The sequence below is a fragment of the Pogoniulus pusillus genome, chromosome 8 (genome assembly GCF_015220805.1).
Source record: "Pogoniulus pusillus isolate bPogPus1 chromosome 8, bPogPus1.pri, whole genome shotgun sequence".
In the NCBI taxonomy this organism is placed as follows: Eukaryota; Metazoa; Chordata; class Aves; order Piciformes; family Lybiidae; genus Pogoniulus; species Pogoniulus pusillus.
Window position 1 is genome coordinate 17357862 of NC_087271.1, and position 24288 is coordinate 17382149.

The 24288-nt window shown below is 45.5% G+C and overlaps 1 protein-coding gene and 1 long non-coding RNA gene across 2 annotated transcripts in view; both read right to left on the minus strand.

Moving 5' to 3' along the window:
- The window catches only part of LRP8 (LDL receptor related protein 8), a 207740-nt gene that overhangs the window by 121091 nt on the left and 62361 nt on the right, over window positions 1-24288 (minus strand). The window lies entirely within an intron of this gene.
- LOC135177441 (uncharacterized) overlaps window positions 15464-24288 on the minus strand; it is a 29054-nt gene continuing 20229 nt past the window's right edge. Inside the window, exon 2 of the long non-coding RNA XR_010303061.1 lies at window positions 15464-16217. This is a non-coding gene — a long non-coding RNA (uncharacterized LOC135177441). The remainder of the gene's footprint in view (window positions 16218-24288) is intronic.

Sequence of the window (24288 nt, forward strand, 5' to 3'; positions counted from 1 at the left end):
TTCATTACCCCAACAAATCCGTAATTCCTCGATCTGGGAGAATGCTGTTAGGATCTTAAATGATTGGCATTTGAAGCTAATGACACCCAAATCTGTCTGCTAAGCACAAACAAAACAAGTACTTTCAGGACTTGCCTTTCGCACCGCAGCTGACACACTGTTTCCACAGACAGCAGCAGGTAAGGCAGAGGATGCTCGCCTTGTACTCAAGAGCCCAGCAATGGAGGGCATGAACCTGCTGTACCACATCTCACCCACGAGGCATCATCTCTTCGAGTTTGGGCTGGACTCACCTCCTACAGTGTCCCTTGAGCACTTATGCTCTATGCTCAGCAGCCTGAACTTGAAAGCCTCCTGATTTTGTTGTTTCATCCCTTGGGTTGCTCCTCACCACGGAGCTCTGTACAGCTGATTTGGAGGTAGCTAAGCAGCTGTGTTACAGCTCTGCTTACACAGCCTGAGAGCTGAACAGTGAGCGAATATGGTGGGAAATGGATCAAGGGAGGCAGGTTTATGTGGATGGAGAAATCACAAAGCTTCCTACGGTGAAAGATCAGCCTGCTCCTCAGTCACTCTTGCAGGTGTTCAGGTTTTCACCACAAAGTCTGTTCTCCCACTCTTAGTCAGTTAGCAACTGCCTTCACTTTGTCCTACTCACCTGTGTTCTGTGCCTCATTTTTTGACTGGTATCTTTTTCCCATTTGTTTCATCCAGACAGCTCCTTGCACACCATGGCTTTTCTCTGCTTGCAGGTCTAGACTTTGTCTGCAGCCTCATCAGTTTCTGTAACTGAAGGATGCTTTGCCCATAACTGGGCACGACATGCTTCAGAGGAACAACACCAATAACTCTGAACACTTGCTTTAAAATGTCACTTGGTATACCAAGCAAAACTAAACCCGAGGAAGCCTGTAATGTGCTCTTTCCAGCAGTTATTATGCTGACCTCAGCACAGCAGCATCTCAGAACCACAGAAACATTCTGTTTGGAAAAAGCCTCTCAGGATCACCAAGTCCAACCCATATCCCTACTCTACAAAGCTTACCCTAGACAATATCTCCAGGCACCACATCCAAACCACTTCTAAACGCATCCTGGGTTGGTGACTCCACCACCTCCCTGGGCAGCCCATTCCAACGCCTGACCACTCTTGATGGGAAAAAAAATGTTTCCTAATGTCCAGTCTAAACCTACCCAGTCACAGCTTGAGGCCATTCCCTCTTGTTCTATCACTAATTACCTGTGAGAACAGACCAGCACCAACCTCTCCACAACCTCCTTTCAGGTAGCTGTAGGCAGTGATGTGGTCTCCCCTCAGCCCCCTCTGTTTCACACTAACCATTCCCAGCTCCCTCAGTCACTCCTCATCAGATTTATTCTCCAGGCCCTTCCCCAGCTTTGATGCCCTCCTCCGCACTGGCTTCAGCACCTCCACATCCCTCTAGTACTGAGGTGCCCAAAACTGAACACAATACTTGAGCTGTGGCCTCACCAGAGCAGAGTACAATGGAACAATCACCTCCCTGCTCCTGCTGGACACAGCATTCCCAGTCCCAGCTAGGATACTGCTGGCTATCTTTGCCACCTGGGCACACTGCTGGCTCATATTGAGTTGCTTGTCAATTACAACCCCTAGGTCCCTTTCTGCTAGACAGCTTTCCAAGCACAATGATAATGAAACTCCAAATGACCTAAGTCATGTTACTACAGGCAGGCTAGGCCTTACATCTTCCCCCCAGCTTGCTCACCCTTCTACCTATGTATTTTTAACATTACTCCAAAACCTGCAAGCAGTATTGTTTTTACTGGCCAAAAAAAATAAAGGCATTTATCAGCCCTTCTATCTTTGCATCTATTCTAAGTATGAAGAACTTCCAGAAGCAAACAGATAAAGCCAGAGCTGAGTGAAGTCCCACAGAGCAGAGCACAAAATCTCAGGTAAGTTTTATTCTGCTTTTACTTTCATATCCTCCTTTTGGTAGGACAATCCCCAGAGATGTCTATTCATATGCAGTATGAGGTCTCCTTTCTCTTCCCTGTGCCAAAAATAATGCATTACCATCTGTTCACAACTACCAGACATGAACTGCTTCCACAATCATCCTGCAGAAGAGCTGGAAAACTCACACCAATCTCTGCCCAACACAAACACACGCTGAGACAAAACGCGGGGAAGCACAATAATGCCCTGCCCTTAGCCATGCATGTCCATCCCCTCCTCTCATATGACCAGCAGAGAGATGAGAATTAATAAGAATGCTGCTTCCCAAGAGCTTTGCTGAACAGGGGACAGATCTGCCTTGTTTTGCTCTATTATTTGTAACACCCCAAACCTCTCTCGTGAGCAGGCAGCGCAGAGGCAGCGACAGGAAGGGAATATGAACGAAAAGCTTCGTAAACACACAAGAGAGAATGCCAAAAACCACAACAAATTTCTTAGAAATGAGAACTCAGAACTTCAAAGTCAAGTCAACCGAAAAACAACCTGTCAAGGCAGTGACAAAGGAAGTTGGTGCCACGTGCACAGCAATTACTCCATCTGCAGATCTGCTGAAGAGCAGAACTGACTATAAAAAGAATCACACCCAGTAATGAAGGCCCTCCCTGTTAGTCAGATGAAGACAATGTAAGCAAATGAAGGGAGAAAGCTAAAGGAACAGAACAAAAGGAACATCCCAAAATCCTCCTTACAGTCCAGCTCCTGATCTTACAGGTGTTATTGAGAGCTACCAGAACTGCAGTCACAACTATGCGTGGTCATCAGCAGCTCAAGATGTTTCTTGATGTGACTTGGCTCAGAGGGAAGAAAAAGAAGACCAAAGACACACGCAGTTGCTGGCATCAAAATGCTGAAAGAGAATCATAGAATCAACCAGGTTGGAAGAGACCTCCAAGCTCATCCAGTCCAACCTATCCCCCAGCCCTATCCAGTCAACTAGACCATGGCACTAAGTGCCTCATCCAGGCTTCTCTTGAACACCTCCAGGGACGGTGCCTCCACCACCTCCCTGGGCAGCCCATTCCAATGCCAATCACTCTCTCTGTGAAGAACTTCCTCACAACATTCAGCCTATACTTTCCCCAGCACAACTTGAGACTGTGTCCCCTTGTCCTGTTGCTGGTTGCCTGGGAGAAGAGGCCAACCCCCACCTGGCTACAATGTCCCTTCAGGTAGTTGTAGATAATGAGAATTTATTCTGCTATACACAAGACTGCTGCAAGTAGAAAAGGAAATAAAAAGAATTCTGCCTGGACTTAGAATTACCTATTGATTTTAAGGTCCAGACCAAACAATGGCAATAGTTTAGCACTGACTTGTGGAGCAGCATATGCTCTAGCAAGGGCTTAAACCTGTATTAGTATGACCAAACATACTAGCTTTGCTTTCCTAGGGACCTAAAACCAATACTGCAATTCCCACACAGTCATAGGACTATCCCATAAGACTTGTGGTTATCTGCTCCCATCAGCCCCCACCCCCAGGTTAAAAGACAACGGAGCAAAAATGATTTGATACTATCCCAGGAGCAGGAGGATGCTTCCAACAACTTAAAGACTGCCAGCTGACCTCTGCACATTTCCACTACAGACAGCCTGCAAGTCTAGCTTCCAGGAGTTAGCTGACACTCATAAAACAAGCACAGGGAGATGTCCAGTGGTGTCAATTCCCAACCTTACTCATGCTAACCAAGCGGGCACTTGAGTCTAGTTTTAACACTTAAGTTGGCTCTCCTATGCCAGACTGAACTTCCAAACAGACCCTCAAAGCAGAAAAGAGCATCACTTGTTCATCTCATTGGCACCCCTGGGTGAGGTGGATGCCAGGATGGCAGAAGAAGCAGACAAGAGGTCCTGAAGGGCAGTTGAGGTTTGCTACTTGCTGCTCATTATTCTTACCTCAGCATTCAAAACCAGTCTTACCTGGGGGTCTGTCTTACTTTGGATCCTGGGATCTGAAGGTCTTATTGGTTTGTGTTTTGGAGAACCAACCAATTCACTGCCCAAAGGATGCATGACAGCATTTCCTCTGTCTTTAAATCACCTCATGCAGAACCCTTCCAAGCTGAGCTAACTCAGAAGGCAGAGCAGATGTGTGTTTCTCAGCTATCACTACCTCTGAATGAAACAAGGCTCTTTTCCAGAGCCAACTGCTGAGTTTGTATCTCTGACCACACAAGTCAAACCACTCCTCTTTACTTTATCCCTCTCAAGTTTTTACCTCACTATATTCACATTCTCATCACAACTCCAGCTTCACAAGTATGGCTTTGGTCAGGAAGCTCACATCTTCATGGGAGGGGACGATAGAGGGAAGAGTACACTGAATGCAGTATTGAGGCAGAAATTAGTTCTTTTGCTAGGATGAAGCCTCAGCATACAAAAGCTGCACTGTTGTTTTTTTTTTTCTTTATGATTCCTGCTGTTGCAAAGCCACCAGCACATATGTTGGTTAAACAGAAAGCTCTGTCTTGTAGGTAATATGTTTTATTGAGTCCCCAGGACCATATCATCCGTCCACCAGACTTTAATTTGCCACATGAATGGTTCAGTGTAAGACCAGCTCGTTGAGTAGTTGGGTAGGACAGATTTCGTGCTGAGTGCTTTCCTGAGCCAAACAAAAGTATTCTTCAATATGTACACAGATTAGAGAAGACTTCCCCCCCCCCCCCCCCCCATTTCCTCAGCATTATTTAGATCACTTTAGCAGCAATTAGTTAATTTATACATAGCTGTTCACATGAAAACTTGCCCCTATCCTCTTTGGGTACACAAAAAAAACCCCTAAAAACCAAACCAAAAAGGAAAGTCTCCAGAGCTGACATTCGGGAGGGGGAATAAAACAAAATCCCCTTTCATCTTGGTAAGTGAGGCTAATTACTGGGGAGTTCAAATCACATCCCTGAAAAAGCCACACTCCACTTGAACGGAGAGCATTCAGGGCTGAGGGCCAAATCTTGTACTTAGTGAACTCAAAACAAAAAGGTAACCTACCAAGGAGCTAAGCTCCATCAAAATGAAAGCGAAATAAAGCCCAGAGCCCCACAAAGTTTGACAGAAGTGAGTCCTTGCAAATGCCTTCAGCATTTTCGTTTGGATCAATCAATATTGCATGATCAGGACAAATTCCTGCTCAGTGCTCTGTATGTCTCATGGGGCCAGAAGGGGTCTTGGGGTGAGACAGCACAGCAGGCAGCTACAAGGTGACAATTAGTGGCAGTTCTGACAAGCTGTGATACTTTTGGAAGAGATAAACCCTGGGACTTGCTTCTGTATCCTACCATAATAAGAACACCCAAGCTTCCTCAGTCTTGAGAGGTATTTGAAAGCTGTCTGGTTTCAATGCATATTTTCTCAAACTTTACATTCCAATAACCCAATTTCCCCCCACATTTGATGATATAGTAGCTGGTATTCATAACCTAGGTAGGAGCATGACAAGATTCACAATCCCTTCCCTCTTCCCATCCCCATCAGCTTCAGTTTCACCATCTTCAAAGAATCACAGAAACATTCTGGTTGGAGAAGGCCATCAGGATCACCAAATCCAATCAAGAACCCTATTCTAAGAGGTGCACCCTAAACAATATCCCCAAGCACCACATCCAAACCACTTCTAAATGTATCTTGGGTTGGTGACTCCACCACCTCCCTGGGCGGCCCATTCCAACACCTGACCACTCTTGATGGGAAAAAAAATGTTTCCTAATGTGCAGTCTAAACCTACCCAGTCACAGCTTGAGGCCATTCCAACCTCTCCACAACCTCCTTTCAAGTAGCTATAGAGAGTGATGTGCTCTGCCCCTTATCCTCAGTTTCACACTAACCATTCCCAGCTCCCTCAGTCACTCCTCATTAGATTTATTCTCCAGGTCCTTCCCCAGCTTTGTTGCCCTCCTCTGGACTGGCTCCAATGCTTCCACATCCCTCTTGTACTGAGGTGCCCAAAACTGAACACAACACTTGAGCTGTGGCCTCCCTAGAGCAGAGTACAGGGGGACAATCACCTCCCTACTCCTGCTGCACACAGCATTTCTAATCCCAGCCAGGATGCCTTTGTCTTTCTTTGCCACCTGGGCACACTGCTTGCTCATACCGTAAATGTTTAAATGATTCCAGTATCGACATCTCAGTAAAAAACTCAGGGGAGAAAAAGCCTTTCTCAGCTGGACAGGCATAACTGTGATTTTGCAATGTTTTAATTATGTTCAGTGTTTAAACTCCACTGATATAAGCCACGTTCAGCCCAAATTAAGGGCATAAACCACAAAATTCTATAAGAATTGGCTAGAGGGATTTAATTGAAATTGATGCAACTTCTGCCTATGCATAAGCCTAGGGTAAGCAAAATAACTGTGTACTGAGTGGAATATTTCCCTGGAAAAAGGGACACATTCAGCTGCATTAATCCTAAATAGATGACAGAATTGTAATTGGTTTAGCAGAGGGAAGGAAAAGGCAGCAATTAATTTCAACTTACACTTGAACAAATGCATCAGGGTAAAATATTGACAAAGCAGATGATTCTGTTCCCCTGTGTGAAATGCTAACTGGTGCCCAGCTTCAAAATGCCAGTTAAAAACCTCACCAAACCATAATAGGAATAAAACAAGCAGCCATTTGAAAGACTACACAGAACAGCACCGCAAGCAAGTTGGCTTTTCTCTGCAAGAAGATAAGAGGAGCAAAGTTCTGCAGGAGTTAAGGGAAGCAGCCACCTCTTCACACCACACTGTCATGCACACCTGTGCATCTGCTTGCTTTGTGCCCACAAGCTACATGTCCAGATTTCCAGTCTCTGAGGTTAATTCACTGATCCCAAGTTTAAAAGACACAACAGCATAACACTTACTGGTGCAGTACTTTGTTATTCTCCAATATCAGAACTCTGCTATTAACAATTTAAAGTGTATCATCCCTCAGCACCCTTCCAGCTAACAAGTGAAGGAAACCCACAAAGGGAGGACAGGGTCACTGTCAAATAGCCCACATGGCTGCAACTATCATAGACACATCTATCACTGCAGAGCCTTGGAAAACATCAGCCAAAATCCCTGTCTGCTGTCTAGAGATGCTGGAGCCAACCGTTGTGTGTGCAGATTCCCTGGGCTCTGTCCAGCCATGTCTTGCCAAAGCTGCAACTTAACAGCACCTCAAACTGCTGCCTTCATAGAGGCAGGGATGATCCAGTCCTCTGCCTTTAAAAGTTCCCCAGAGGGAGCAGAAGAAGCAGCAGTGATGGACTGCACTAAGCAGCAAGCCTCTTTCTATCACAAATATTCTGACAAGGCTGAGTTTTGTAGAGAACAGCCACCTGTCTGAATAAATTCAGTGCCAAATTCCTCTACTCAGCAGGAACCAGGTACAACCAAGGAGCACACAACGAGTGTCATCCCCCAGCCAGAGACACACATACATCAATGTTGCTGCTGCATGTACTGGCCTCCAAAACAACTCAGACTTCTCTATTAGCAAGATCAGCATCTTCTGAGCTGTCCTCACATGAGCTGAGTGTCTCAGTTCTTGCTTGCAGGTTCCCCCTGAAGCAAGCCTATTGTATGCTGCTTTAGAAAATACACAGCAGTTTGCAAACTCCTGATCTAAAAGAGCATCGAGTTTATAAAAATCACACATTCAAAGCAAACTGTCAGGCAGCATTTCCTGAGCAACCTTAATTGAGCTCCCCTGTGTATATGCAGTACACTACAGACTTGTATTACTGGGCTATTTTTTTCCCTAGCAGCTGAGCCTGATTTACAGAGTGAGGAGTTAGTGAATATTTCTCTTCACCATGTTAATTCCATGCCTGCTTATTCAATCTTCAGCAAACATTACCCAGTCCTTCCCCTGGATGTGAAACTGGCAGTTCCCTTGTGACATTTCCCAGTGCTCTCCAAACAGACTCTTAACTCCTTTTAACCACAGATTCATACATAGTAAATTATAAAAAGCTTGAAAAATCACCTCAAGTGCACACAGAAAAGGTCACAGTTTGGCAAATGTTAAAACAGGAGGAAAGGTTGTTGTAAATGGGAAGCGTCAGATGAGTCCTGGCTATAAACCTACCATCAACTTTACAAATGATGACCTGTGAGACTTGGGTTATTATTCATCATTCAAGGCAGAGACAAGTTCAGCTGAAGATGGCTTCCAGGAACCCCTTGCCTGGCTGAGGCTGTTCCACCTCCCTTGATTCTGACCCTACTCCCAAACTCAAGAGTCTGTTGTGTCACACTTAGAGCCAAGTCCCAAAGTGCACCAAAAGTAATTTCCAGGCAATTCAGCGTCAGCAGTTCCCACAGTCCCTTGGGATTTGTTCTTCTCTCCTTGCCTGGATTGCAAATAAATTTCTTTCTGTGCTATTTTTCAGAAGTCAGCACAATGGTAATCCTTGGAGAGTTACCAAGCTGCCCTTTAGGGAAGCAGTTAAAACATCCTAGTGTTTGGGAAACAATATTCTTGGTATCAGCCTTCAGAAACATCTTAAAGACAAATCTGTAATAAATGTTGAAGCCAAACTGTAATCACATTACTTTGTATAAATTTGCAAGCATTTTTTATGCATTTTGCTTTAAGATGATCTGAAAAAGCAAGAAAATGTATTACTGTATTGCGTCTTTTTTTTTTTTTTTGTCCCTCTCCTCTTGGTTTTGTGAAACACAAAAGGAAGATTTCTCAAGATTTCCCCCTCCCCTGCCTTTCCTTTTAAAATTAAACATTCAGGTCTCATCTCCCTCTGAACATGTCAGAGCTGGCAAGCTTATGGTATCAAGGGTAGCAAACAAAAAATCTGATTAACTGAAATGGAAGGGATTTCTTTTTAATAGCATTTAAACCCATTAGATGGCAACAGAAAACTTGTGTTTCATTACAAACACTTAAGAGCCAAAGCTGGTTACTAAGCACTGGGCCACACTGCTCCATCAGCAACTCACTGGAAGCTCTTCATCCATAGCCCATGGACCACACAAAGAAACCCTCACACAAGGAGAAGGTGAACCAGCAACAGCTCTAAGAGTGCAGGTGATATGGAGGTGAAACCACATAGAATCAGGCAATGAACATAAACCTCTACATATTCAAAAGGTTGGTGGGTTCCCCCCCCAGTCACAAGCAGAACTAAACTAATTCCTATTCTCTAATATGCTTGCCTCTAAAAGATGTTGTTTCAACTTAATCTTTTTGTGCCAGAAGCGCTAAGAGGCTGTGTAGAGAGAGGAAGAGCAGGTGGAATTTAGATATAATGTAGCAGCTAAATGATCTTTGAGGTAAAAGTCTGTTACAAAATCACTTCACTGGAAAATTAATAGTGAAGGAGTTATCAGCTTCCCTTGGACACCCTCCGTGTGTTTTCCATAACGAAGTGCTCCTTAGCCCTGTGTCAGCTGAGCTGCTAAATGCATTTGTTAACTTTCAAGCACAGGACACAGTGCTCGAAAACTGCTCAGAAACCAAACTGAAATCCTTGCCTCGCACTTCAGGGCTAGAACATTTTATCTGCTGTTCATTCCAGAGTCACCAAAAAGGCAGACTCAGGTTTTAAAGAAAATTCCCAAACTACAGAAGAGTGGAAAAATGAAAAAGCAAATTGATAACAATAAATACAGGGCAGGAATTCCTTAAAGTTCATTCAAATGCAATGACACAAGAAGAGATTCTCCAGGCAGCAAAACTAAATACCAAAACCACTTCCCAACAGGCTAACAGCGACAGTAATAACGTAGGAAGTGCTCAAAAATAGTTTCCACTCCACAGCAGAAGGTAACAAAATACTTCAGATTTAACAAGTAGCACCAAGCCGCTAAACAACAGTTATTAAATGTAGATTTTTTTTTTTCCAGACAAGTAATCTGCACTCAGGAGTTCAGAAGAGCTGCTGAGGGGAGGCAATAAAAAAAGAGTGCTGTTTCTTTTCCTGAAATCTTAAGAATGCCTTCCAGGAGACTCAAGCTAATGTCAGGAGTTAACTACAATGAATACATATATATTGACCTGTCAACCCATTGTCCATTGTAGGTATGTCTGAGGAACTCAGCTGCCTTCATCTTTAATTTTAAGACAATCAGCAGAAGTTCATAAGCCTGACATCCTGGCAAGTTAACCAACTGCCTGCCTCAGCAGGCTCTGAGCCTCACACAAAGAGCTACAGGTTGTGTAGCTTACCAAAGCAGATGTAAAGAGTAATTTGGCTCCTGACTGGAACATGGCAAACGAAAGGAGGTATTAGAAGGTTCATTTAGGCTAGCAAGTCAGCCTACTGTGCTCCACTGACTTTAGGTTGAAGTGAAGTTCAGACTGGAAATCTAACATCATTGCTAGTGCTAATAAATCTCCTGGCAGTGTGACAGAGCCCACTGCTGGTTCTGCAGCAATAAACTGTTCAACAAAAAACAGAGCTTTGAAAGGTAGAACAAAAAGATGAAGCAAAGAGCAAATCCTGGGTGATCAACACAGATGACAGCTCTGCTCTCATCTCTGCCCAAACCCCTTTAAAACATAAGGATAATTTTTCAAGCAGGACTTCTGCTTCCTCCATAGGCTGCCCATGCCCTGAATCAGGCCAAGAACAGGCACCCCCAGAGAGATGGATGTAAGCTCCCATGAGAAACAGATGCTAGTGCACCAGCAGTGCTGCCAGACTACTGAAATTAACCTTCTAGAGCAATTATTAAAGCAATAAAATGAAAATGGTTATCTAGCCACTGCAAATTGGTATGAAAATGGCTCCTTAAGTTGTTACAAAATTTCCTGTGCTTCATAAACCATTAAATACTGAGACACAACAAGGTAGCTACCAAAGCAGACAGGAAGCGATCACTGGAATATAAACCAATGGCTTAACCCAGGCCTTGACTAGGCAAGGCAGTGACCAGTTAGCCTCAACAAGCAAAAGTCACTGTCTCACATCAAAGTGCCCAGGAAATATCAGGCTCATAGGATGTCAGGGGTTGGAAGGGACCCAAAGAGATCATCGAGTCCAACCCCCCTGCCACAGCAGCACCATACAATCGAGCTCAAGTCACACAGGAATGCATCCAGACAGGCCTTGAAAGTCTCCAGAGGAGGAGGCTCCACAACCTCTCTGGGCAGCCTGTGCCAGTGCTCTGGGACCCTTCCAGTCAAGAAGTTCCCCCTTATGTTGAGACCGAACCTCCTGTGCTGCAGCTCCTTGTCCTACCCCAGGGAGCAAGTGAGCAGAGCCTGTCCCCCAGCCCTCAGAGATTTATAAACATTTACCAAATTCACTCTCTCTCTTCTTCTCCAGATTAAAAAGCCTCGGGTCCCTCAGCCTCTCACCAGGCAGTGCTTCAGTCTCCTAATCATCCTCATAGCCCTTCACTGGACCTTCTTCAGTAGATCCCTGTCCCTCTTAAACTGGGGAGCCCAAAACTGAAGGCAGTGCTTCGGAAAACAAAGAGGTGCACACATCCCCATGGCACTGCATGCAACAGTCCTAGCTGCAGGACTTTCCATCAAGCATCAGCAAGCAGGGCGGCACTGACAAGACCCCACAATGTTTAGAAAGGCCAAACACAGAGAGCTGGAGTTATGCTAGGCTGGGCAGAAGACAGAAAACCTCCCCCAAAAGCAGACTGTAAACCATGAAACCAACAGGCTCTAAAAGCATAGCATCCTGCATGAAATGAAAAGATACCTGCAGACCAACACACAGGGAATCACACAGCAAAAGGAACACACTGAGGGAGTTGGGGCTGAGACCCTGCTGGGAGAACAAGTGGAAGATGTTGTTAACATGAAGAAAAATATTAACATCTGACAGCAATTCAAGAGAGATGCAGTCAGCTTAGGTACACTTTCCAGCTTACCCTTAAAGGGCACAAGCCTCCAAAGGACTGGCTCAGTTTTGCTTCCACTTCAGTCACTGCAGCTTTTGTCACTGATTTCAGCAGAGAAAGGCTTGTGGTCACTGTAGGTATTGTAATGACTTCTGTCTACTCATAAAGATGACAGTGAGCACATCTTGGGGGTTAGACACAAGCAAGAGGTACCCAGTTTTACCTCTCAGCTGCTCTATTGCCTCTCCTTCAGCTTCAAGCTACTTGGATCTCTCCAGACTATTTGCGTACACACCAGGAATTGCTGCAAAGAGCCCTCAGATACCAACCCCAGAAGAATTTAGGGCGATTCTTTAGCAGAATCAGGCCATGTGGCTCCAGAACAAAGACTTTGTAAACTACTAACCAGGTAGCACTGAAGAACTAGGAGGGAAGGATGAAATAAACCTACCTAGAAATATCAACAGTGCTCAGCTACACACACACACAGAGTCACAGGCCAGTCTGAAGCTTTGCTAGCTTTGGATTCTATTTTGCCTCATTTTCAATGTGTTTGGAGCATGAAGGCAGTTTCTCTGCAACGTATATATAAAAAACCCGTGAATGCAAGTGGGTCTTTTGCAGTATGGAGTTATTTTTACTTGAACTTGTTTGAAATGGCCTACATAGCTTATGGCTACTGCACTGACGACTGGAGCTCTCTCAGAGGCATGCTGATAAAATCCTTCATGTCTCATCACGTGCAGGGTATGGACTGTGGGCTGTCCAAGAGAGCCAACAGCATCCAGGAGTGCATCTGGTAGGTCTAGGAAGGTTTTTTTTCTCCCTCTACTCTGCCCTGGTGAGAGCACACCTGCAATACTGTGGTTGGTTTTGGGCTCCCCAGTTCAGGAGAGACAAGGACCTGCTCGAGAGAGTCCAGCAGAGAGCCACGAGGATGACTGGGGAACATCAACATCTCTCCTACAAAAAGAGACTGAGAGCCTCGAGGCTGTTTAGTCTGGAAAAGATCTGATCAATGTCTATAAACATCTGAGGCGTGAGTGTCAAATGGCTGGGGCAAATCTCTTTTTGGTTGGCAGCAGCAATGAGACAGGGAGCACAGCTACAAACTGGAACACAGAAGGTTTCACCTCAACATGAGGAGAAACCTCTTTACAGTGAGGGTGATAGAGCCCTGAAACAGGCTGCCCAGAGAGGTTGTTGAGTCTCTGTCTCTGGAGACTTTCAAAACCCACCTGGATGCATCCATGTCATTATCTTTTTTTGTTTTACCTTTCCTTCTTCTTTCCTCTACCTCTTGCCACCTTCCTTGAGTAAAACAGCAAATCTCGATCTCTGTGGCAGCTCTAGCATCTCTCTTTAGGGTCTTTGAGGGTGTTCGCTCTTTGGTGCTCCCTTTGATAGCTGGGGTTGTTTAGCTTGGAGAAGAGGAGGCTCAGGGGTGACCTCATTGCTGTCTACAACTACCTGAAGGGACATTGTAGCCAGGTGGGTGGTGGCCTCTTCTCCCAGGCAACCAGCAATAGAACAAGGGGAAACAGTCTCAAGTTGTGCCGGGGTAAGTCTAGGCTGGATGTTGGGAGCAAGTTCTTCACAGAGAGAGTGATTGGCATTGGAATGGGCTGCCCAGGGATGTGGTGGAGGCACCGTCCCTGGAGGTGCTCAGGAAAAGACTGGATGAGGCACTCAGTGCCATGGTCTGGTTGACTGGCTAGGGCTGGGTGCTAGGTTGGACTGGATGATCTTGGAGGTCTCTTCTAACCTGGTTGATTCTATGATTCTATGATCCCTGTGCAAACTACCCTAGGGCATCCTGCCTTGGCAGGGAGATTGGACTGGATAATCTCTGGAGGTCCCTTCCAACCTCTAAGGTTCCATGATTCCATCGTTTACAACTGTTCCAAACAAATAACTAACTTCAACTGAAGTGCCCTGCATCCAATCTAGATGAGAGGCTGAAGTGTTTACATCCCCACATTGAAATCAGATGAGACAAATGTAAGTTATACTAGAGAGGAAGTGTGCTCCTCTCCCTTTTGAAAAAAAGGTAGTTCTTTTTTCCATTTTGCCCTTTAACACTCCATTTTCACAACTGTTTTCTGTGGGTTTACATCTGCTCATGAGCCAACAAAGAAAGAATCATTAGATTTTCTTGCTTCCACTCCTTGCAGTTGTGAGGAGCTGGTTCAGGAGATGTTACAATATACACAGCCAGGGTCACAAATATTTGCATAATCTGAAGGGGCAGAGTTCACTGAGCAATAGTCGCTCATGTTCCATTATTCATAACTGCTCTGGTATGATTTCCACCAACACCTAGTAGTTAATGAATCCTGAAAGCTTTTAGTTCAAACAATTATCAGTCATGAAAATGTGTACCAAAGCATATTATTTGTTACTCTGTTTGCTTCTCCCCATTTAAATTTCAATTGCTGAGCAAGAAGCAGAAACAAAACCTTCACTGTTGGGTGACAGCCACAGCAGACCAAATCACAAAGGTGAAGGAGGTGATGTGCACACACTAAGTAAGTCCTTCAAAGTACATCCCAGTGAACACCACACATTTATATCAAATAAGGGCCATCTTATGAATTATTCACAAGCCAAAAGGGGGATCTGTCTGAGGAATATAATTTAATATTTTCAGTTCAAAACTGCCTCAATTAACTCTGCCTTTGCTACTAGCTGAACAATTAATCTACGAAGTCCTCACGCTAGGGAGCGGCACAGTGATGGCCAGTTCCACCTGATGACCATGGAAATCGCAGTAAGAGAGACACTTTAAACAGCATCTCTAACTCTGTCTCCTACAGCTCAGGGCTAGCATCAGCTGTGCAACTTCACAGCACTCCACACTGCCCTGGCCAGCAGTAAAGGAGGATGTCCAGAAACACTGCAGCCTCCCAACTGCTCACAATGCGAGCAAGTCATGGCTTGGTAAGGAACGTGTTTTATGCACAGAACTTGGGCTGAGAGATGAGTGGAGAATCATAGAATCAACCAGGTTGGAAGAGACCTCCAAGATCATCCAGTCCAACCTAGCACCCAGCCCTATCCAATCAACTAGACCATGGCACTAAGTGCCTCATCCAGTCTTTTCTTGAAGACCCCCAGGGATGGTGCCTCCACCACCTCCCTGGGCAGCCCATTCCAATGGGAAATCACTCTCTCTGTGAAGAACTTCTTCCTAATATCCAGCCTACCTACCCTGGCACAACTTGAGACTGTGTCCCCTTGTTCTGTTGCTGGTTGCCTGGGAGAAGAGGCCACCCCCCACCTGGCTACAATGCCCCTTCAGGTAGTTGTAGACAGTAATAAGATCAGAGAGAGGCAGGTCACTCCCCACTGGCTCTGAAGTCCAACCTGCCTGCTAGAGCAGTTTCTGCCACACCAAACAAGGGGCTGCACTCCTCCAGGAGCTGGGCCAATCTTCACACATCACAAGGGAGAACAATCTGGCCGTGGTGCTGCGCTCCTCTGCTCATGGGTGTAAGGTGCACCAGGAGACATTACAATCTGCTTCCAGCTCAGCCGCTCCGACTGAGAAGCATTCTCAAGTTTTGCCTCCGAGGGAGGCTGGATCTGGGAGCTGCCCCTTTCTATATATCCATGCTCTCTCACACACATACATCCTCCCTCCGTGGAGGAAACATTTGTTGTAAACATATGGAGAGGCCCTGCTGGAGGCCAGCATTTAATGCTCTAGTTAATAACATTTTCAAAGAAAAAAAAAAAGGGGGGGAGGGAGAGAGAGAGAGAAAAACCTAAACGCAGTGGGATGTGAATACAAATAGGGCTCTCAGGTGTAACAGGATTTGCCAAGGTTTCAGCAAGCAAGCTTGAAGACATCCAAGGGTTCTAATAAATAATGTGCCCCCCCATAAAATACAGGAGATACTCAGCTGCTCTCTCCTCTGCATCTGCACGTGTAAGGGGGATGCAGCCTGCTTGTGGTCATTTTGATAGCAGTTTGCATTGGGCTGAGGTTTCTTAACAACATTCTCCAACACAATAGAACAGTTGTTTTTAAATGTCAGACAACATTTAGCTGGCTTGTCTTGCACAGTCCTCCTCCTCTGCGTAGAGAGTTGCAGCCGTCTGGCTGATGCTCGGGGTTGTTTTCCTCCTGGCTGGATTTCTCCATTTAGCTGCCAGCATTTTTGTTCTTTGATGCCTGGGTTTTTAAGCTGGTACCCACTGCTAATGATAATGGCTAGTCAGGTCTATTACAGCACAGTGTAATACTGACAGCCTATATCCCAGAACAGAGAACAAACCAAGAGGGCTGACTGGCAGAGCAGCAGAATGTGTGGGTATGGATTTCGCTCCAGGATCAGCTGTGCCTTCCCTCACTAATTAATCTGTGAGATTTGAACAGTCGGTAGAATGGAAAAAATGGGTCAAGTTGGCAGCATGGGACTGAAATAAATAGGAGACATTAGCTTAGACTGTGGCTGTGATTTGCCCAGGTCTGAAAACACAATAAAAAAAACAAAACAGTCTTAGCAAACAAACTGCTGACAGATTAGATGAGGGTGCACTTTGCAAAGCAACTTGCTCTGTACACAGGAAAGACAGCACCAGTGCCTTTGCAAAAGGCCAGATCGTGGCACCATCAGGATGCAGAGATGTACAAAGCCCATCTAATGTATGACAGTTAAGCAGGCCTCTCACTGAGGACACCTAAACCAAAGGCAGGTCTAACCCATACAGCTACAGTTTTACTTCAAAATCTGTATTGTATTCTCTGTCTCTTTTCCAAAACCTGGGAAGCTCAAACAGGATACTCTAAAGCAGGAAGCCCAGCAGCCCCATCCTGTGTGTTACCACCCATTTTGCTCGTTCAGTTTCTGATTTGTGTCAAAGAGTAGGAGGACTGAGCACCACGGTGAATCCTGTCACCCCTGACTGCTAAATGAGCTGGTGCCTGGCTGGGGTAAAGCCGAATGCTCACCACGGGGCCATGGGTCAGCGCTCAGGAACAAGAGCTCTGGTTTCAGTCATGGAAAGCAAATTAATTAATTCCCTGCACTTTTGGAGCTCAGTGTTCAATGGATTTGGTGTAGATGTTGTTCAAGAGATGTGGGTTTTGACTCCTTGACTCCTCTGCCAATTCTGTGATTTCTTATAGTTACACACACTTTCTCCAAACCCTTAAATAAGAAATCCAGAAGACAGAGGCAGGAGGTATACTCACTGCTTGGAGCCCTCTATCCCTTAACAAATACCACTAAATACAAGAAGCCAAGCACTTATATGGCAGGAGTGAGCGTGTGCAAGTCTCTTCTGGGTTGTTTTTCTCAGAGTTTTTTTGTTTTTACAGGAAAACGAGGTCAGGCAGCTGAGCACAGCTTGTGACGAACTGGACTAGAATTAGTTCTAAGCAGATTCCTAGTAGGCAGATCCCTTCTCCAAAGAAACGAAGCTGTGCTGCATGTTGAGTCAGAGGATGCCAGTCATGTTCACACCTAGGCATTAAGTTGTTCTACCTCTCCAACGGCACTGATTTAATCTGAGAAGGTTTACAGAAAGGGTCTGGTTCTCGCCTTTCTTCTGAGTGCCTCTTTCCCACTTTCTTCTGCCCACTTCCTTCCTACCCCTAGAGCATCAGCAGGCTTAGCTCGATCTGTTACCAGTTCTCACTGGAGAGAAATCTTGTCTTTGGTCCCTCGTACAAAGCAAGAGCTGGGGGCTCCAGAACATCTTCAACATTTTAAAGGGATGACTGAGCAGGAGGATGTTACTCCACCGATGCACACAGACACTAGCTGTGCACACAGACAACTGAGCCACCTGCCAACAGCTCAGACAAATGAGTACAACAAATTTCTTGGTGAATTTACTGACCAACTTCCCTCCTCCTCCTTCACAAAAGGAACCCTGCACTCCACCCCTGCCTCTTTGGGCAGCTCGCTCCCATCCTCTGCCCAGTATTTTATTTTGCTCCTGTAATTGCTGTCTGCTACAGAAGTCACTTACAGCCACACAAGACAAATGGCAGCAAAGGCAGCTAAGCAGCACCAAATGTGTCCCAAAGCATTCCATGGTATATATTTCATCCTGTAACTTAACCAGGCAGCCACAACAAAAGCCCCAGACTTGTCTCCTTGTCCAGAAGCAATTCAGGCCCTGGGGACTGATCATGAATAGTGGCTAATGTGGGTGATGCTATCTCTAATGCAACAAGGTCAAAATATATAATTAGCATTTTTCTCTCAGGGTTTCTCTCTCACCATGGTGTGCACTCAGTTTGCTCTCCCAGGCTGGGGCTGTTCTCACTTGCTGCAGGACAAATGAAGAACAAGCACCAGGCAATAGCAGAAGCCCAGCAAAAGAGAAATCCAGCTCTCAGCTTTCACGGGTACTCAGCGTTCACTAGTGCCAACTGAAAGGTTACAATGAGAACTCAACTCAGCCACCTCAGACGTTGGTTTCCTATTCATACCAAATACTGCCAGGGCAAAATGTGCAGCAAGAAAAAAATATTAATAAAAAACAACCAAAAACCATAAATGTGCAACTTTGAGCCATATGATAGCAAAAGATAAGAGCACAGCATTGCGAACTGGGTGAAGGAGACCTCTTGAGAGCCATTAGCATACCAGGAACACAGCAGTGAACTTTCCTTTACTGGGAACACAGCAATAAAGTTTCACTGGGATCTTTGCACTTTGAGTGGAGACACTAAAACAGTACAGACTTGGCATGGCAATGAGAGAGAAGCAAATAGCCATGAAGTAGGGCTTTAGCAGCTTGGGTGGAGGGCAGTTGCTGCTGGTTCTATGGGACAGTGACCATATTCACTTCATGGTTAAAACCTGTATACACAACATTGGTAACCAGCTGCTCAGTTATCTATTTCACAGGCATCACCAAAGGACAGACTCCAAACAGGCAGACTCCAGGAGACAACCAATACTTTACAGCACAGGCTAAGTTTGTCCTTTCTATGGAGGCCTCCTGGTCTCTGCAGTAGGCACATGTCCTCTCTCAGAGTGTGTGTTGTAGTCCTGCCCTTCCACCTCACTCGCCTGTAGATCTGTTCTGTCCCTTTCAGTGGGGTCACAGCCTGCTGGGTGCATTCTGCTGTCACTTCCTTGGCAGCTGGGAGGAGGAAGAGGTCACTGCCCATGGCACAAGAGCCTATAATGCACTAACACAAATCATCTGCATTGTCACGCAAAGTAAAGAGCACATCTTTAATCATCACAGTAACCACCATAACCTGGGATGTCTCCCACACTGTTTCTCTCCCTAGCAGTTATTTTCTTTTTCCTCTCCCTGAAAATCATAGCAGACTTGAAATCAATCAAATGATTCCCACTTGCATCCAGGAACCTCAGTATTAATAATACATTTTTACCTTATTATTTCTACATTCAGTGAAGCTTCACAGCAAGCTGACAATTTCTCCCTTATCAACACACCCATGACATGATGCCATGAAGTCTGAAAGGCACTAAGGCAGCAATTCAGCTACAGGAGGCTCTGCTGCAATGAGGGATGCTCACAAACTTCACTGGGGTTTGTTGTCACCAAGTCACATACAAGGAGTGTGAAAGGTGCATATTTCAAACCCCAGCTGGAGGGGAAAGGCAAAGCCAGCTGTCCTCTCCTCCCAGAGGGGAGGAAAGGAAGAGTAGCAGTCACCTGCTTTACTCTGGGTATGATATGCAAGGCAACAACCCAGGACAATACTGCCTGGAGAGCCAAGCAGGAAAATCCCTTCCTTTCTTTCCAACTCTCCAAAGAGGAATGGCAAGGCAGCAGAAGCAAGAACCTGCAGAAAACTTGCAGGACAGTGTAAAGGAGATGTAACACACCAGGAGTCCCTTTTAAAGCACATGGCTAATGAGCTGCCTGATTAGGCAGCACAGCACAAACAATGCTGGGACTCTGCAGAGGGCACAGAGGACACCTTTCCATGGCACAACACAGAACCTGCTGGGTTCTTTGAGGAAGAGAGGATTAATTATACTTGATCTAAAGCCAAGGGATCATAAAAAGTGAGCCTTGGTCTGGAAGGCTGGTTTCAGATTAAATTCAACATTCAAAAGCTTACCATTCCTTAGCAAGTTTTTTTTTCCTTCCTGCTTTCGCACAAAGCTCCTTGATCTCTTCTGCCTTCCCACGGATCACACTGGTACCATTACACCACACAGCTCCATGTCCTTCCTGTGCTGCAGCCCCCCGAGGGTCACAAAGATGCTCAGGGGGCTGCAGCAGCTCTACTTGTGAGGACAGGCTACAAGAGCTGGGGCTCTGCATCCTGGAGAAGAGAAGGCTTTGAGGAGATCTTATAATAGCCTTCCAGTATCTGAAGGGGGCTGCAGGAAGGCTGGGGAGGGACTACTGACAAGGTCTTGTAATGACACGATGAGGAGTGATGGGTTTAAACTGGCAGAGGGGAGATTAAAACTAGATGTTAGAAAGAAGTTCTTTACAGTGAGGGTGGCGAGACACTGGCACAGGTTGCCCAGGGAGCTTGTGGATGCTCCCTCCCAGGAGGTGTTCAAAGCCAGGCTGGATGAGGCCTTGAGCGACCTGTTCTAGTGGGAGGTGTCCCTGCCTATGGCAGGGAGTTTGAACTGGATGAGCTTTGAAGTCCCTTCCAACCTAAATCATTCTATGATTCTATAACCCTCAACTTTTTTTCTCCCCCTCACCTTCCAGAGCACTACCTTTGATAGCACTAAACTTGGGATATACAACCTATAGACTCTCCCTGCTCCTGGTCACATTTCCTTGGCTGCTCCTGCACAGAGGTGCTCACTTACACTTGCGTAAGCTGCACTCCCCTGAAGTTCACCCAAGTCCTTCCTGTACTGCATGCTTTCAGCAGCTTAAATGCACACCAGCCCCATGGACATGTGATCCTTGACTCACAATCCAAGTCAATACTTAAGCTGCTTTTCCAAACCCAAATCCCAATCATCTGACCAAGCATTCTGCAGAGTATAAACACAATCCCCCTTAAAAATCAAGTTCTGTGACCAGGCATCTTTTCTTGAAGAAAATGTCTCCCTTGCTACTTCAGAACTGCTGCAGAATTTCCAGACAACCAAAACACTACAAAAACATCTGTGTAGTCCCCGAGTCCATCCATGGACATGCTCCTCTTCGCAGCATTTATTACTCCTAGCATCCTCCAGGAAAATTAACATATAGTTGTGGAGCAAATCAGTAATAGTAGTGGAAGATGTAGAAATTAACCTGTCACTGACATTCAACCAGTTGTTGCTGGCAGCCAGATCCAACACCTCAGCACCCATCACACACGGCTAGAGTCACTCTAATGCAAGTGCAGATGAGAGACTCAGCATCCAACAGAGGTGGTCAGCAACTCCTGAGGAAGCTGCAGCTTTTGCTGCAGTCCAGTCCCACAGTACTGCAACAACAGGAGATGCACAGAAAATCATCCTAACGCAATGGGAATTCCTAAATAACTGGAATGTAACTGTGGGGATACCAGCAGAGCCAAAAAGGTGTGTTCTGGAACCATTATTTCATCAGTAAACACAGGGGGCCTAATCTTGTTCTTAACTACAGTGATATAAAGTTACAGTAGAATCAGAGTGATCATAGTGCCAACAAAAAGCCAAGAAGAAGTGTTAATATCTGAATCAGGTTTGTTCTGCCTGCAAATCGATGGGCAACAACTTCTGCTGTGTGCTCTGCCTTAAGTGGCAGTATCAGCACTTAAAATGAGAGGGACAGCAAACAACCACTTCTCTTGTTAGTAAATGATAGCCTCTAGCCTTGGTAGTAATTGAAGAGCTGTCTCAGTGCTTCTCAAAAAGAAAACAGATATTGCACTTAAAAACCAAACCCAACCCCTCCAAGACCCACGCCTCAACAGCAAAAGGAAAGCCCAAGGACACAACAGATCCTTTGTGAACAATTACCAGGCAGAATGGTATGAATCACAGAATTGTCAGGGTAGGAAAGGATCTCAAAGATCATCCAATTCCAACCCTCCCCACCATGGTCAGGGACACCTTGCATTAGATCAGGTTGCTCACAGCCACATTCAGCCTGGCCTTAAAAACCTCCAGGGATGAGGCTTCCGCCACCTCCCTGGGCAACCTGTGCCAGTGTCTTACCATCCTCATGGTGAAGAGCTTCTTCCTAACATCTAATCTAGATCTCTCCTCCTCCAGCTTGGATCCATTCCCCCCCAGTCCTATCACTACCTGACACCCTAAAAAGTCCCTTCCAGCTTTCTTGTAGCCCACTTAAGATACTAGAAGGCCACAATAAGGTCTCCTCAGAGCCTTCTCTTCTCCTGGCTGAACAACTGCAACTTTCTCAGCCTGTCCTTATAGCAGAGCAGCTCCAGCTCTTGGATCATCCTCATGGCCCTTCTCTGGACACATTCCAACATGTCCAGATCTTTCCTGTTATAGTGGCTCTGAAACTGGACATAATATTCCAGGTGAGGTCTTACCAGAGTGGAGTAGATGGGCAGAATCACCTCCCTCAACCTGCTAACCACACTTTTCTTGATGCAGCCCAAGATACGATTTGCTTTCTGAGCTGCAAATCCACACTGGTGCCTCACGTTGAGCTTCTCATCCATTAGCACTGAGGTCATGTCTAATGTGTTCTCTACTCAGGGTTTTAAATAACATCATCCATTATTAAAAAAACCCAAAACACAGAAGATCACTGAATTGCTAAAATGTCTTTACGATCTGGAGCCACTCTCAAGATTTTGGACTCTGAGCTCATCTCATCACCTTGCCAGAAGTATGAGCTGCTTGCTTGGCTTGGTCCCAGCACATGGTGCCACAAGCCAGAGGTATGTTTCCTTTTACAGTGCAGTTTTATTAAGCAAGTGCCACCAAAAATGTCTAACTGTCTATTTTTGAACCCCCCTTAAACCATCTGCCATACCTTCTCTGTTCTGGCAAAGCACAACTCCTTTTAAGGAGCCAGAAAGTATGGAACTCTCAGGTTCAGATCACATGTGAGATATTTAACTTGCAGATAAAGAGTTAGATTAAAATAGTCTTACAGGTTGCAAAACCCAGCTCCTATTGTCAATCCTGACAATGACTCATTTTTTAAGTGCTTGTCTATACCTTCAGTGTTCTTTTATTAGAAACCTTGAAGATTATTCTTGGGTTTTAGAAAGAAAAAACAAACTCAAAACATCAGAGAGAACAATCAAAATTCCAGGACAGAAGCTAAAGGTGCACCTACAGAGATCTATCCTGCCCAGCTGAATTTTAATGGAGCTGTTAAAAGCACAGCCTCAGCACAAAGGCAAAGAAAGCCAGGACAGATTTCAAGCCCTTAATGACTGGAAGAGCAAACACACACAAAATGAGACTATTCTCCTTAAGCCTTCCTGATAAGTGGCTCATCTTTTGCTTTAGCAACAAAACCCATCTGAGGCAGATGTGGAGTTTTTTGGGTGTAGATAGCTAAACTGGGACAACTAAAAGCAGGGTTCTCAAAGGGCAAGTTCTGAGCAGTACTCATCACAACCAGAACTTCTGCTACATCCATTTTACTCCAATCCAGTTTCTGTAGCAGTGATAGAGTCTCCAAGTCAAAGCCTACCAAAGGGACATAGAATGTCTTGGTTAAAAAACTCATAAGAACACAAAAGCATTCCCCAGGGGTCAGTACTGGGTCCAGTTTTGCTCAGTATCTTCATCAGTGACCTTGATGAGGTGATTGAGTGGACCCTCAGCAAATTCAATGATGATGTGCCACCGAGGTGTGTGGCTGACACTCCATCAGGCTGTGCTGCCATCCAACCAGATCTGGACAGGCTACAGAGCTGGGTGAAGGGGAACCCCATGAGGTTCAATAAGGACAAGTGCATCTGGGGAGGAACAACACCAGGCACCAGTATAGACTAGAGGTTATCCTGCTGCAAAGCAGCTCTGTGGAGAAAGTACCTCGGAGTGCTGGTGGACAGCAAGTTCTGCTGGTGAGGGTGCCAGAACCCTGGAGCAGGCTGCTCAGAGTCTCCTTCTCTGGAGACTTTCAAAACTAACCTGGATGTGCTCCTGTGTGACCCTCTGGAGGTTCCTTCCAACCCCCACTATTCTGTGACAGCAAGCACTCATGCTCCTTTATTCTCAGAGTGCACACTATGACCTTGCTCCTGCTCCTCTTTATCCATACCTATTAAATCACTGTGTTCTTTACACTATTGAATGATTATTTCATTCACACAACCTACAGTTCACCAAATACTGGTATCTGAGGTCCCACATAAACCCAGTGGGCAAAAAGACCCAAAACTCCACACCCCAAACCCCCCAGCCCACAACCCTCCAAAGCAGAGTCACTGTGATGACTCAGTTGTAACACCACCCCAGAGGAACTGCAGCAGCCCAAGGCAAAGTGCTGTGGACCAAGAGGTGGGTTTAGCAGAGTGGATGGAAGCCTGGGAGGACAGAACTTTTGAAGGTAATTTATTTTTCCCTGTCTGTGAAAATGCAACGTTTCACTTGCCCATAAATTGATTTGC